General features: G+C 36.0%; 1 pseudogene; it reads left to right on the forward strand.

The window, feature by feature from the left end:
- Positions 1 to 12,170, forward strand: part of LOC125170582 (cytochrome c oxidase subunit 1-like) — a 46,070-nt pseudogene extending 33,900 nt beyond the window's left edge.
- The last annotated feature ends 958 nt before the right edge of the window (positions 12,171 to 13,128 follow it).

Here is a 13,128-nt window from a genome sequence, read left to right on the forward strand (position 1 = left end):
TATGAAATTTATTGTCAAATTGGTTTCCATACAACACCCCGTGCTCATCCCAATGGTGCCCTCCTTAATGCCCAACACCCAATTTACCGCCCCCCCCCATCAACCCTCAGTTTATTGTCAGTATTTAAGAGTCTCTTATGGTTTGCCTCCTTCCCTGTCACTTTTTTTTTCCTCATTCTCCTCCCCCTTGGTCTTCTGTTGAGTTTCTCAGGATCCACATATGAGTGAAACATAATGTATCTGTCTTTCTCTGTCTGACTTACTTCACTTAGCATAAAACTCTCCAGTTCCATTCATGTTGCTACAAAAGGCGAGATTTCATTCTTTCTCATTGCCAAGTAGTATTCCATTGTGTATATAAACCACAATTTCTTTATCCATTCATCAGTTGATGGACATTTAGGCTCTTTCCAAAATTTGGCTATTGTTGAAAGTGCTGCTATAAACATTGGGGTACAAGTGCCTCTATGCATCAGCACTCCTGTATCCCTTGGGTAAATTCATAGCAGTGCTATTGCTGGGTCATAGGGTAGATCTATTTTTAATTTTTTGAGGAACCTCTACACTGTTTTCCAGAGCGGTTGCACCAGTTTGCATTCCCACCAACAGTGCAAGCCGGTTCCCATTTCTCCACATCCTCGTCAGCATCTATAGTCTCCTGATATGTTCATTTTAGCCACTCTGATTGATGTGAGGTGGTATCTCAGTGTGGTTTTGATTTATATTTTCCTGATGAGGAGTGACGTTGAGCATCTTTTCATGTGCCTGTTGGCCATCTGGATGTCTTCTTTAGGGAAGTGTCTATTCATGTCTTCTGCCCATTTCTTCACTGGATTATTTGTTTTTCACGTGTGGAGTTGGTGAGTTCTTTATAGATTTTGGATACTAGCCCTTTATCCGATATGTCATTCGCAAATATCTTTTCCCATTCCATCGGTTACCTTGTAGTTTTGTTGATTGTTTCCCTTGCAGTGTGAAGCTTTTTATCTTGATGAGGTCCCAATAGTTCATTTTTGCTTTTAATTCCCTCGCCTTTGGAGATGTGTCAAGTAACAAATTGCTGCGGCTCAGGTCAGAGAGGTTTTTTCCTGCTTTCTCCTCTAGGGTTTTGATGGTATCCTGTCTCACATTCAGGTCCTTCATCCATTTTGAGTTTATTTTTGTGAATGGTGTAAGAGAGTGGTCTGATTTCAGTCTTTTGCATGTTGATGTCCAGTTCTCCCAGCACCATTTATTAAAGAGATTATCTTTTTTCCATTGGATATTCTTTCCTGCTTTGTCAAGGATTAGTTGGCCATACATTTGTGGGTCCAGTTCTGGAATCTCTATTCTATTCCATTGGTCTATGTGTCTGTTTTTGTGCCAATACCATGATGTCTTGATGATTACAGCTTTGTAGTAGAAGCTAAAGTCTGGGATCGTGATGCCTCCCACTTTGGTCTTCTTCTTCAATATTACTTTGGCTATTCGGGGTCTTTTGTGGTTCCATACACATTTTAGGATTGCTTGTTCTAGCTTCAAGAAGAATGATGGTGCAATTTTGATTGGGATTGCATTGAATGTGTAGATAGCTTTGGGTAGTATTGACATTTTAACAATATTTATTCTTCCAATCAGAAGAATGGAATGTTTTTCCATTTCTTTGTATCTTCTTCAATTTCCTTCATAAGCTTTCTATAGTTTTCAGTATACAGATGTTTTACATCTTTGGTTAGGTTTATTCCTAGGTATTTTATGATTCTTGGTGCAATTGTGAATGGGATCAGTTTCTTTATTTGTCTTTCTGTTGCTGCATTATTAGTGTATAAGAATGCAACTGATTTCTGTACATTAATTTTGTATCCTGCGACTTTGCTGAATTCATGTGTCAGTTCTAGCAGACTTTTGGTGGAGTCTATCAGGTTTTCCATGTACAGTATCATGTCATCTGCAAAAAGTGAAAGCTTGACTTCATCTTTGCCAATTTTGATGCCTTTGATTTCCTTTTGTTGTCTGATTGCTGATGCTAGCTCTTCCAACACTATGTTAAACAACAACGGTGAGTGTGGACATCCCTGTCATGTTCCTGACCTCAGGGGGAAAGCTCTCACTTTTTCCCCATTGAGGATGATATTAGCTGTGGGCTTTTCATAAGTGGCTTTTATGATGTTTAAGTACGTTCTTTATATCCCGACTTTCTCAAGGGTTCTTATTAAGAAAGAATGCTGAATTTTGTCAAGTGCTTTTTCTGCATCAATTGACAGGATCACATGGTTCTTATCTTTTCTTTTATTAATGCGATGTATCACGTTGATTGATTTGTGAATGTTGAACCAGCCCTGCAGCCCAGGAATGAATCCCACTTGATCATGGTGAATAATTCTTTTTATATGCTGTTGAATTTGATTTGCTAGTATCTTGTTGAAAATTTTTGCATCCATATTCATCAGGGATATTGGCCTGTAGTTCTCTTTTTTTGCTGGGTATCTGCCTGGTTTGGGAATCAAAGTAATGCTGGCTTCATACAATGAGTCTGGAAGTTTTCCTTACCTTTCTATTTTTTGGAACAGCTTGAGAAGGATAGGTATTATCTCTGCTTTAAATGTCTGGTAGAATTCCCCAGGGAAGCCATCTGGTCCTGGACTCTTATTTGTTGGGAGATTTTTGATAACTGATTCAATTTCTTCACTGTTTATGGGTCTGTTCAAATTTTCTATTTCTATCTGTTTGAGTTTTGGAAGTGTGTGGTTGCTTAGGAATTTGTCCATTTCTTCCAGGTTGTCCAGTTTGTTGGCATATAATTTTTCATAGTGTTCCCTTATAATTGCTTGTATTTCTGAGGGATTTGGTTGTAATAATTCCATTTTCATTCATGATTTTATCTATTTGGGTCCTCTCCCTTTTCTTTTTGAGAGGCCTGGCTACAGGTTTATCAATTTTGTTTATTTTTTCAAAAAACCAACTCTTGGTTTTATTGATCTGTTCTACTGTTGTTTTAGATGCTATATTGTTTATTTCTGCTCTGCTCTTTATTATTTCTCTTCTTCTGCTGGGTTTGGGGTGTCTTTGCTGTTCTTCTTCTAGTTCCGTTAGGTGTGATGTTAGATTTTGTATTTGGGATTTTTCTTGTTTCTTGAGATAGGCCAGGATTGCAATGTATTTTTCACTCAGGACTGCCTTCACTGTATCCTAAAGTGTTTGGATTGTTGTATTTTCATCTTCATTTGTTTCCATATATTTTTTAATTTCTTCTCTAATTGCCTGGTTGACCCATTCATTCTTCAGTAGGGTGTTCTTTAACCTCCATGCTTTTGGAGGTTTTCCAGACTTTTTCCAGTGGTTGATTTCAAGTTTCATAACATTGTGGTCTGAAAGTGTGCATGGTATGATCTCAATTCTTGTATACTTATGAAGGGCTGTTTTGTGACCCAGTATGTGATCTATCTTGGAGAATGTTCCATGTGCACTCGAGAAGAAAGTCTATTCTGTTGCTTTGGGATACAGAGTTCTAAATATATGTGTTATGTCCATCTGATTCAATGTATCATTCAGGGCCCTTGTTTCTTTATTGATCCTGTGTCTAGATGATCTATCCATTGTTGTAAGTGGAGTATTAAAGTCTCCTGCAATTAGCAGATTCTTATCAATAAGGTTGCTTATGTTTATGATTGTTTTATATATTTGGGGGCTCTCGAATTTGGTGCATAGACATTTATAATTGTTAGCTCTTCCTGATGGATAGACCCTGTAATTATTATATAATGCCCTTCTTCATCTCTTGTTGCAGCCTTTAATTTAAAGCCTAGTTTGTCTGATATAAGTATGGCTACTCCAGCTTTCTTTTGACTTCCATAGCATGATAGATAGTTCTCTATCCCCTCACTTTCAATCTGAAGGTGTCCTCAGGTCTAAAATGAGTCTCTTGTAAACAGCAAACAGACAGGTCTTGTTTTTTTTATCCATTCTGATACCCTATGTCTTTTGTTTGGAGCATTTAGTCCATTTACATTCAGTGTTATTATTGAAAGATATGGGTTTAGAGTCATTGTGATATCTGTAGGTTTCATGCTTGTAGTGGTGTCTCTGGTACTTTGTGGTCCTTACAACATTTCACTCATGGAGTCCCCTTAGGATCTCTTGTAGGGCTGGTTTAGTGGTGATGAATTCCTTCAGTTTTTGTTTGGGAAAACCTTTATGTGTCCTATTCTGGATGACAGACTTTCTGGGTAAAGGATTCTCAGCTGCATATTTTTTCTGTTCATCACATTGAAGATTTCCTGCCATTCCTTTCTGGCCTGCCAAGTTTCAGTAGTTAGGTCTGCTGCTACCCTTATGTGTCTACCTTTGTATGTTAAGGCCCGTTTATCCCTAGCTGCTTTCAGATCTTTCTTTATCCTTGTATTTTGCCAGTTTCACTATGATATGTCATGCAGAAGATTGATTCAAGTTACATCTGAAGGGAGATCTCTGTGCCTCTTGGATTTCAATGCCTGTTTTCTTCCCCAGATCAGGGAAGTTCTCAGCTATGATTTGTTCAAGTACACATTCAGCCCCTTTCTCTCTCTTCTTCTTCTTCTTCTGGAATTCCTATGATACAGATATTATTCTGTTTGATTGCATCACTTAGTTCTCTAATTCTCCCCTTGTACTCCTGGATTTTTTTTATCTCTTTTTTTCTCAGACTCCTCTTTTTGTGTAATTTTATCTTCTAATTCACCTATTCTCTCCTCTGCCTCTTCAATCTGCACTGTGGCTGCCTCCATTTTATTTTGCACCTCGTTTATAGCATGTTTTAATTCATCATGACTATTTTTTAGTCCCTTGATCTCTGTAGCAATAGATTTTCTGCTGTCCTCTATGCTTTTTTCAAGCCTAGCGATTAATTTTATGACTATTATTCTAAATTCTTGTTCTGTTATATTGCTTAAATCAGTTTTGATCAATTCGTTAGCTGTTACTACTTCCCGGAATTTCTTTTGAGGAGAATTCTTTTGTTTCATCATTTTGGCTAGTTTTCTGTCCCTTATGCATTTTAAAAGCTTGTTGTGTGCTCTGCACCTGTGAGCCCTGCTATATTAAAGGAGGGTCATACACTGTCCAGAGCCTGGCTCTTCAGGAGGTGTTTTTCAGGGACTGTTACTTGATTTCTACTGTTGTGACTTTGGTTATATTGTTACCCTACTCTTAGTAATAGTTTGGACCCTCCACCAGGTGAGCTTTGATTTGTTCCTTGGATTGGCCCCTTCACACCTGCGTGCCTCTGTCTTCTTCAGTTCAGCCCCAGCCTCCCTAGCATCCCGAATGGCTTGCACATTTTATCTCTTCCAGTACAAGTTCAGAAGTCCGGATCTCTTGTCTCCATCTTGCACAGGCCCTCCCCGCAGGTCTCAGAGGCCGACATTAATTTATTTTAGAACTCTTAAGTTGAGGGGTCAGAAAGCGCAAAAGGATGTCCAGCTAAAATGAAACTGGAAGCTGTGAACTGGTAAACCTCACACATGCGTGCTAGTCCAGACTATTAGAACAACTGTAAGGTGGTTAGTGCTAGAACCCAAAGGGCTTAATGTGAATTTAGAACTGTAATCACAGGGACTACGATATTGGCTATGTAAAAATCTGACCCAAAATAAGTGCTTTCTAAAAGCTGAAGAGAGTAAACGTCTAGTGAGGCAGCAATTCTGGTTAGGATTTTTCATTTTCATTAAAAGATTGCCACAAATAGCTTATAGTAGTAGTTTAGAATTTAGTTAATAAATTAAGACAGAGTAGGAATTTATTACATTCAGGGAGAAGGAAGGATGAAGACATCTAAGAGTGTTTGAGATGACATTTGTAATATTTTCTGAACACTGGGTTCAGGTTTGCAGGACATTGTTCTTAGTTAAACTAATAGACTTTTCTTTCTCATTTCACTCAATTCTGATTTTTTAATTCAAAAATGTAGGTTATTGTTGCCTTTTAGGAATTCAAAGCACTCTATTGAAGAGTTTTTAAATGTAGGATCCTTAGTTATGTTTGTATCATTGGAGTTTCTTCTGTTGTGATCAGGGCTTCCAACAGCAAATCAAAATTAGTTGATAGCAGATCATGTTGGTGATAGGATCTGACATAATGAAATATAAAGTCTCTATATAAAAAGATCTATATATAATTTATAAATATAAGTAATACTAATAAGTTTATAATTTGATTTAGGTAGCATAAATTAACATGATTTTTTGTATCAGCTTGTTAATTAAACTCTAAGTACTTTATCATCTTTATATTGCTTACATATCTTGTATACATTCTCAGTAAGTGCACATTGAATTGAATTGGTTTCTACTTAAACCTTAAGCAAACAAGACTCCTATTTTGGTTGTCTTTTCTTACATATGATAATCAAATAATTCACACATATTTTTGGCAAGATTTGTGAGAAAAGTATAATCTGGCTATGGGATTACATTTTACATTCCTCCAGATTTGTATTATCTCATGAATACTAATTTTGTTCAGTTCACTTTTTATTTTGTATCCCTTAAAATTGAAATAGCCAATGACACTTATGATATTCAAGGTCTTGAGATTATGTATTATAAAAGAAAAAATATATACAGACATGGTCATTAAACTCCAGTCTTTGGAGTTTTGACCTTTATGCCACCTGGTATATTATCAAGACAACATAAAATATCTTTTGAAAACACTAATGTGATACTAAAATATATTGACGTTGAAAAATAGACATTTGATGCATCTTTTTGATATAGTGATAAGCAAATGTTAAAGTTATTAGCTGTATTCATTATTTGTACATTCAAAGAGGATATTTATCATGGATTTAAGTAGTCAAGATTATATAAGCCAGGCAGAATAAATTTCTTGAAGTAATCCAGTGGTTTTCTGTGCCTCATCACTACTAGGTTAAGAGACAAGGCAAAGTGTTAATTGATGTTAAGGCAATGCAGCCAAAAACCCAATAATCCATTGACACTAGTTCGCTTTCTGATTCTTACAACAAGAATGAGGAAATTTGCCTGATGAAAAGGAGACAATTTTAGGGGCTTCTGGGCGGCTCAGTCAGTTGGGAGTCTAACTCTTGACTTTGGCTTAGGTGCTGATTTCAGGGTAGGGAGATTGACCCCTTTGTCAAACTCTGTGCTGACAGCATGGAGCCTGCTTGGGATTCTCTCTCACCCTCTCTCTCTGCCCCTCCCTTACTCACTGTCTCTCTCACTCTCTCAAAATAAATAAATAAACTTAGAAAGGGGGGGGGCACATGGGTCGCTCAGCCAGTTAAGTGCCCAACTTGGGCTCAGGTCATGATCTCACAGTTCATGAGTTCAAGCCCCGCATCAGGCTTCCTGCTGTCAGCAAACAGCCCACTTTGGATTCTGTCTCCCTCTCTCTTTGCCCCTCCTCAGCTCATGTGCCCATACATGCATGCTCTCTCTCTCTCTCTCTCTCTCTCTCTCAAAAATAAATAAACACTTATAAATAAATAAATAAGTAAATAAATAAATAAATAAATCGAGTAATTTTAAAGACCTAGATATGCTCTCACTAAGACCTTGCAAAATTGAAGACAAATTAAAAATTAAAAAATCATAAGATGGAAAAAACATGTTGTGTAATAGCTAATTGCTGCAGGTTGAGCTGATGAGCCCAAGAAAGCAGAATTCCTCACAAAACAAAATAAGCAAACAAAAAAACTGCACTTCTCTTTAGAGAAGATACCTCACTATATTGGTATGATTATAAAGATGAGTTTCCCCCATCGATCTTTTTAGGCAGAAAAAATTTAAAGAAGAACAGAAAGTATTAAATTGTGATGCATAATGAAGTATGCAAGCACTATTGGTTGCCTATACAAAATTAATTTCCTACTTCTTCCATGCTTACAATATTTTGAGAATTTGTATTCCTATGCAAAAGTGGGCATATCCCTAACTCAGAAGTAAATCTTGCCTATCTAAGTCAGTGACGCATGAGGGCTGGGGCTTCCTATAGGTATATGAGGGAGTTCTGAGTGGAGGCTTCTGGGAAAGATTTCTCTTCCCTTAAGAATAAGAAACTGGAGGAGACAATCTCTCTGTACTTATCAATGTTGTGTTTAATTATGATGCTGAGAACTGCTGCAGATATTTTGTGAAGAGAGGTAGCCTGGGAAAGAAAGCAATACACTAAGGATTGTAGATAAGAAAAACAAACTCTAAAGAACCAGGGTACTTTATGGTGTCATTGAACCTTTAACTCCAGCTAGAACCTCCCTACCTCTGGACTTCATGTATGAGGTAATAAACATTTTAGTGACTTAAGCCATTTTGCATAGGGTTTTCTGTACCTACTAAAAGCATCTTGATATATAAAGCAACAAGAATTTTGAATCTTTTCCTGGAAGGTAAAATAGATAACTACTTTGGGAGTTACGGAATTATGGAGAAGTATCTTGCAAAATAGATGAGGATTGGGAGGAATAGATGAGCAAGAAATCAGCAAGGAGAATCCTAAGAAGGTTGTACAGTGATAACTTCCATATGGCAGAGGTGGCTGGGAAATTTTTGTGCTGAGCACTCTAACAATGTTCTATAACCCCAAACTGTCAGTAAAACTCAGGAAATCTACAACAACCTTGTGCTATTGGTGCTTTGAAAAATAAATGGAAAGAATACCTAACAAGTAGTAATATGTTGCAGAGGAAGGACAGTAAACTCCATAACAAGTTAAAAAGTGTTTAATCTCCTGATAACCAGGATACATACACCTCACCATGCAAATTTTTCAAACCATTGGAAAGGTAGATGCAGGGGCTTTTAAAAAATATATACTGGAAAATAAAAATTAAAGGAATACTAAAAGACATTGTATTAGTACATAAAAATTCAAACAAATTTTAAGTGTATGTTACATAACACAATAAATAATATTGATAATTTTATTATATATCACAATATATTATTTATTTATAAATATCCAAGGGCAAGGATCTCCTTTCCTACACTCTCCTCAAAGGCTTTGCCCTCCTACCCTGATTCTCCATTTCCCACCATTGACTTCCTTATCATGGGAAACCTTTCCCTAAACCAGCTGCCCCAGAGGCCACAGTCCACTTCTTTTGGAAATGAGGATTTCCTAAAACTGAAACCAGTTCACTGGAGACCTGGAAGTGAACTGACAGTGAAATGTTTTTTCCCCTTAATTTTTACCAGTTCCACATGATTCCAACCATCACCTTGGACCACCAAGCCTTGAGTGGTGTTGCCAATTGTCTTCCTTCCAGGAAGGGATTTTGTAGCTCTTTGAAAGAAAGAAAATTGTCTGTGTGTGTGTGTGTGTGTGTGTGTGTCTGTATGCCTGTCTATCTCTCACATTCATGCTTTGTCTTCTATTATCTTTGTTGAAGCTAGAGGATGGGCAGGTTGTGGGTAGGGGAAAAGAGGAGCAAGAAGATTTTGTCTCAAAATGAGAGCTCCCTTTTACTCTCTTTTATTTCTTCTGAGAGCTTTGGATTTGGAGGCCTGACCACTAGGCCACGGATTGCCTGAGTATAAAACCTGGAGATAGTTTTATATTGCTTGGGTGATGCCCAATCAACAGCTTTTTGTCTCTGGTCAACTGCCTTCCTCAGAGAGAAGTGAATTGGTTGTTAGCTTCTGAGTTTTACCAAATAAAGTAGAATCCAAGAAGAAAGAAAGAAAAAAAATACATATATATAATACATATTATTATATATAACATACTATATTAGCAATATATGTAATTATATATAAGATATGTATATAATTATTGTATATAAAAATAAGTTTATGTATGTTTATTCACTAGGGTATACTACAAATATCTGTTAGCATAACTTATTTAAATTCAAATCAAGAAATGACATTCATTATGCAAGTACTATATATTATGTGATATGGATAATATAAGTTGAAAAAGGCACTGTTCTTGTATTTCAGGAATTGATAGGAACGGGGAAGGCAAACACATGCACAACATGCAACAATGTGTGCAAAAAATAAGTATAAAAAAAAGAATTTTAAGAGTGTAGAGAAAGGAGCAAATAACTACAAATGGATATTTTGAAAGGGCCTCATTAAGCAGAACCTTGAATATCAGCAAATGAGGATGAAGAAATAGACCTACCAGCTAAAGAACAAAAGATAAAGTTACATAATAAAGGAATGAAGAGTATTCTTAGGAAATAATTTTATGTTGGTAGACAGTCCAGATGTCAATTTAAGGAAGGTCAAAGAGATTTTTATGTGTATGTTGGTAAGCCATGGAGGTTTTTGAGGAAAAGAATAACACAATGAGATGTATTTAAGGAAGTTAACTTTGACACAGTGAATGGTTGAATTGGCATTGGATAAGGCATACAGGAATAATAGTTTGCAGTATCTACGTGTGGGGTCCAGTTTAGAATGATAACAGTGGAAATAAAAAGAAAAAGATGATGTAGGAAAAATTTTGAATATAGAATGGACAAAAAGAGGCACACAAATTTAATTCTAGGATTTTCAGCTAGATGACCTGAGAGAACTGTGATGCCATTGACTAAGATCAGGAACATAAAAGTATAGAGAAGGACAATAATATAAGGGATTTCTTAGAAATATCCATGTGAAGATGACAATAGACAAAGGAGAGAATAATCAAAAGAAGAGAAGCCATGGATAAAGATGACAATTTGATAGTAATTCATTCAGATGAGACTATGAACTCAGATAAATTACAAAGAGGAAGAATGTAAATGGGGGGAGGAGAGCAAGGATGAGGAATGTCTAAATTTAAGATAGAAATATCCTGTTTGAAAATAGTGGCATAAAATTGGCATTTCTGCCTTCCTTTCCTGGAAATCATCCAAAACCAATGAAGAAAAAGAGAAACAAAACACTAAAGTTGTTTTTGGCAAAACTAGAAGACAGTTAAAACTCCAAACCATAAAATAGGTTAAAGAGCTTTCAAAATCAATGAGAATCAAGCAGGCAAATGCTCACAAAGAAACAGAGGGGGTTGGGGCAAATGCTGCAACTGTATAGCTCAAAAGATCCAACATAAAAGTACATTTCCTGGAACAGAGGTACACACACAAAGGTACAAAAACTTATATCCCAGGTCTACAATAATAGTTAGAAGGAACATACATTAACTGCAGGAATTCAGTTTGGTTCCAAATATTGGTGAAGGCAAAGCCAAATGAGAAGTCATACAAAGGGGCCATTTTTAATGAAGCAATCTGTCTCTATAGCAGTGGAAGAAACATTTTATATTGTTAAACAAATAAACAAACAAAACTTATGGTTACCTATCCAGCTATTCTGCCACAAAGTGTTGGTCCTCTCTCACTCCCTAAAACTCCTGCAAATAACTGGGGAAATGATCTGTTTCACTGATAAATTCTAAAAAATAAATTTGTTCAGGAGTCACATAAAGTACTAGATGGAGAAGGAGAAGAAGCAGAAGAAGAAAGGAAAAGGAAAATCAACTAACAAGTTAAGAACACTCACTAGAATAATGTTACCAAGGAGCAAAAATTACCACCAGATATTTAACATACATGAGCAAATCTTAACTAAGCAATTACCTCTATAATACAAGAACATGGAGCAGAGATAGGAATAGTCTGAGCAATAATATCTATTGGCTTTCTAGGTTTCACTGTATGAGCTCACCACATGTTCACCTTGGGAATAGACATTGATACATGAGCATACTTCACATCAGCTACCATAATCATTGCTATTTCCATAGGAATAAAAGTATTTAGCTGACTCACCACCCTTCATGGAGTCAACATTGAATGATCCCCTGCTATACTATGAGTCTTAGGTTTTATTTTCCTATTTACCATAGGAGGCTTACCAGGCACTGTATTAGCAAACTCTTCACTAGACATTGCTCTTCATGACACATACTAGTAACTCACTTCTACTACATACTATCAATAAGAGCAGAATTAGCTATTATAAGAAGGTTCATCCATTGATTGCCCCTATTTTCAGGATACACTCTTTGATAACACCTGAGCAAAAATCCACTATACAATTATATTTGTAGGTGGTAACACAACCTTTCCTCAACATTTCCTCATATTATCTGGAATACCTTGACGTTACTCTGACTACCCAGACACATATGCAACTTGAAACACAATTTCTTTTATAGGCTCATTTATTTAACTAACAGCAGTTATATTAATAATTCTTTGAGTTTGAGAAGTTTGGTGAAGAAATAGAAAGTGATAGAATATAAGCTGGGAGAAATCAGAAAAGAGAAAATATAAAATCATTCACAGAACAAAATGAGTTGAAAGGAGCACAAGGGAAAATAGGTACTGCTAAAAATACAGTTGAAGACATAGAAGATAAAAATAAAGTGTGTCAGGGCAACAGGATAGCTCAGTCAGTTGAACTTCCAACTTCAGTTCAGGTCATGATCTTGCAGTTTGTGAGTTGGGGCTCCACATTAGGCTTGCCTCTCTCAGACAGTCAACACAAAGCCCGCTTCAGATCCTATGTCTCCCACTCTCTACCCTTACCCCACTTGTGTTCTCTCAAAGAAAATAAACAAAAAAAATTTAATTCTTTTTACTATGTTTATTTTTTGTAAATTTTAAAATTCTATTTCATTTTATTCTATTTTATCATATACTTTTTTTTAATTTTTAAACTTTTTCTTACATTTTTTTCTTTTCTTTCCTTTTTTTCTCTATTATATCAAGTTTTCTCAACAACCGGACCAAAACACCTAGGATCTTGTTTCCTTTATTTGATTTTTTGTGTTGTTTTTAAGTTTTTAATTTTAATTTTGTACTTTATTAATTCTTTTTCTTTCTCCAAAATGACAAAAAGAAGAATTCACCCAAAAAGAAAGAACAGGAAAAAAATGATACCCAGGGGCTTAATCAACACAGATATAAGTAGGATGTCTGAACTATAATTTAGAACTACAATAATAAGAATACTAGCTGGGGTTGAAAAAAAAAGCATAAAATACCTTTGTATGGAGATAAAGAAGTAAAATGTAGTCAGGACAAAACTAAAAATGCTATAACCTAGATGCAATCTCAAATGCATGCCACGGCAGCAAGGATGGATGAAACAGAGCAGAGAATCAATGATATAGAAGACAAAATTATGGAGAATAATGAAGCAAAAAAAAAAGAGG

The sequence above is a fragment of the Prionailurus viverrinus genome, chromosome B4 (assembly GCF_022837055.1).
Source record: "Prionailurus viverrinus isolate Anna chromosome B4, UM_Priviv_1.0, whole genome shotgun sequence".
Lineage (NCBI taxonomy): Eukaryota > Metazoa > Chordata > Mammalia > Carnivora > Felidae > Prionailurus > Prionailurus viverrinus.